We start from the raw sequence: 3,630 nt of genomic DNA on the forward strand, positions 1-3,630 counted from the left end.
TGAGTCAGACTCTAAAATATTTGAAGAGGTCTATTCTGAGCCAAATATGAGTGGCCATGACTGTCAGGTCTCCATATGCAAGCCTGGACCTGAAAGTCTAAAGTCCTGCTTGCCTCGGTGACGTCCCCCCCGCCGCCTGCATGCACCACTGTCCCTGATCACCCAGCGGACCTTCCCCGGACAAGCCCCTCACCCACCCCTGCCTGCCATCTTAACTGTTCTTATGAAAATGTAAATACCTCTCACCCAGCCCTGCCATTGTAACTTGAACTTGTGGTCATGTATACTCCCTTGCCCCTACCCCCACCACTGTAACTGAACTTACTCTGCAACACCCCCAACCCCCCAAAAAACTACCCAAACCTATAAAACCAACTCCTGTCCCACTGCCCTTTGCTAACGCCCTTTTCGGCCTTAGCCCACCTGCACCCAGCTGAATAAACCGCCATGTTGCTCACACAAAGCCTATTTGGAAGGTCTCTTCATTCAAAATGCGCGTTTTTCAACAACGACCTGTAAGTTTTTCAACAACGACCTGTAACACAGACCTCAGGAGGTCCTGAGAACAGGTGCCCAGGGTGGCTGGGGTGCAGCGTGGTTTATACATTAAAACGTATGAATGGAGAATCTCTTGAGCCCGGGACGCGGAGGTTGCAGTGAGCCAAGGTCGAACCACTACACCCCAGCTTGGGCCACAGAGCGAGCCTCCATCTCAAAACAAAAAACAAAAAACAAACAAAACACATTAAAAACTTGCCCTGCATGGTGGCTCATGCCTGTGGTCCCAGCTGCTTGGGAGGCTGAGGCAGGAGGATCACTTGAGCCAAGGAGCCGACTGCAGTGGTCGGGCCACTGCAATCCAGCCTGGACAAGAGTGAGAACCTGTCTCTAAACAAAAAACAAGAAGTCACCATTTATACAGGTTTAGGCCCAGCCTGATCCTACATCAGGGCCCACCCAATCCAGTATGGCCTCATTTTAACTCAATTACGTCTGCAACAACTCTATTTTCTTTTTTCTTTTTTTTTTTTGAGGTGGGGTCTCACTCTGTTGCCCAGGCTGGAGTGCAGTGACACAATCATGGCTTACTGCAGCCTCAACCCCCCAGGCTCAAGCAATCCTCCTGCCTCAGCCTCCAGAGTAGCTGGGACTACAAGCCTCCCAAAGTGCAGAACTCTTTCCTAAACTTGTACACATCATTGAATTGTTGAGTCTGTGTGTTCACTCAACTTGCTTTTTTCCACCCCAAAATGAGTGTTCCAAGTTAAAGCTTCATCCGGGCGTGGCGGCTCACGCCTGTCATCTCAGCACTTTGGGACGCCGAGGCAGGCAGATCATGAGGTCAAGAGATCAAGAAACATCCTGGCCAACATGGTGAAACCCCGTCTCTACTAAAATACAAAAAATTAGCCGGCTGTGGTGGTGCACACCTGTAGTCCCAGCTACTCAGGAGGTTGAGGCAGAAGAAACACTTGAACCTGGGAGGCACAGCTTGCAATGAGCCGAGATCGCACCACTGCACTCTAGCCTGGTAACAGTGAGACTCTGTCTCAAAAAAATAAATAAAAATTTAAAAGCTTCACCTTTCTCTTTTTTTGAAACAGAGTCTTACTCCGTCACAGAGGCAAGCCAATTTTCGTGTTTTTACTAGAGACAGGGTTTTGTCATGTTGGCCAGGCTGGTCTCAAACCCCTGACCTTAAGTGATCACCAGCCTCGGCCTCCCGAATTGCTGGGATTACAGGCGTGAGCTGCCGGACCCAGCTTTCATCTCGTTTCTTATAACTGCTGCACAATATTCCATGGTATTATTCGAGTGCCCTGCAGTCAAGACATTATCAAATGGAGACACTCAGGTTTCTTCCCACTTCTTTGAGACGGAGTTTCGCTCTTGTTACCCAGACTGGAGTGCAATGGCGCGATCTCGGCTCACCGCAACCTCCGCCTCCTGGGTTCAGGCAATTCTCCTGCCTCAACCTCCTGAGTAGCTGGGATTACAGGCACGCGCCACCATGCCCAGCTAATGTTTTTTTTTGTATTTTTAGTAGAGACGGGGTTTCACCATGTTGACCAGGATGGCCTCGATCTCTTGACCTCGTGATCCACCCGCCTCGGCCTCCCAAAGTGCTGGGATTACAGGCTTGAGCCACCGCGCCCGGCCTCTTCCCACTTTTTAAAAGTATTAACCAGACTGTGATAAACATCCTTGTGCCTGCTTCCCGGAAGACTGACTCTAGCATGTTTGCGTAGATTCTGAGGAGCATAACTGCTGAGTCACAGGTTGTGTGCAAATTTATGAAACTGATAGAGCCTGGTGCCCGCCACAGTGAATCTGTTTCCCTTCACCATCCCTGTGAAGGAACCACGTCTAGGTTGAAGCATGGATGCACTTGGCATGTGGGTGCAAGCCACACATGGACTGCTGCCCTTACAAGCCTGGGCAGAGGGCCCAGTGAGCAGGGCTTTGGGACAGGTTCACTTTATATAGAAAGAGAAGCTGCCTGAGGTCACAAAGGACATGGACTGGAGGGTAGGGGTTCTCTTGTGGCTGAGGGAGGGCATGGTGGCTCACACCTTAACTGCAGCACTCTGGGGGGCTGACCCCAGAGGATCGCTTGAGCTCTGGAGTTTGAGATCAGCCTGGGAAACAAAGTGAGACCCTGTCTCTACAAAAAACTGAACAAATCAGCCTGGTGTGGTAGCATGCGTCTGTGGTCCCAGCCACAGGAGAGGCTGAAGCAAGGGGATTGCTTGAGCCCAGGAGTTCAAGACCGGCGTGCGGAGCACAGTGAGAAGACAGGGAGGAAGGAAGGAAGAAAGGCAGAAAGGGAAGAAAGAAAAGGAAAGGATGGAAGAAAGAAAAGAAAAAGGGGGAAAGAAGGAAGGGAGAAAGGGAGAGAAGGAAAGAGAGAGGAAGCAGGGAAGGGAAGGGAATGAAGGAAGGAAAACGGGAGCCAAGGGACCTGGAGGAGTCACGTGGATGCGGGACGCCCAGTGTCCACGGGGAAGCCTTGCAGCCAGCAGCCCTGGTTCCAGGCCCTCCCCTTGCTGTGCTGATGCTGGCCGGGAGCACACGGTCAAGCAGGGCAATGCACATTCTTCTTGAAGAAAGTGCAGGGATAACACACCTCCGAGGCTGCCACAGGCTCCAGGGATTTACCTTCAGACGTAATCAAAGCATTCATAAAAATAGAAACACACGGTCCTGGTCTGCTCAGGCTGCCGTGATAAATTATCCCAGACTGCGGGGCTTAAGCCCCAGGAATTCATTTTCTCCCAGTTCTGGAGGCCAGGGTCCTTGTGAGCCCCTGCTTCCTGGTGGGCACGTGGCCTGGCAGTGTCCTCTCGTGGTGTTCCCCGGGGTGTGAGGGGGCAGAGCAAGCTCTCTGGCGTCTCTTCCCACAGGACACTAAAGCCATTGGTACAGGGCCCACCTTTATGACCTTCAGTAAACCCTGGTTACCCCCTAACCCCCCTGCATCCAAACGCGGTCACATAGAGGGCTAGAGCCTTGACTACTCATCTTGAGGGACACGATCCTGTCCCTGACCCAAGCACACACTGCACAGAGAGCCCATTAAGTCAATGATGGCGCACATATAGCTCAATATACCATGCAGACGCTAAAAAA

Source organism: Cebus imitator, unplaced genomic scaffold (assembly GCF_001604975.1).
Source record: "Cebus imitator isolate Cc_AM_T3 unplaced genomic scaffold, Cebus_imitator-1.0 Scaffold36, whole genome shotgun sequence".
Lineage (NCBI taxonomy): Eukaryota > Metazoa > Chordata > Mammalia > Primates > Cebidae > Cebus > Cebus imitator.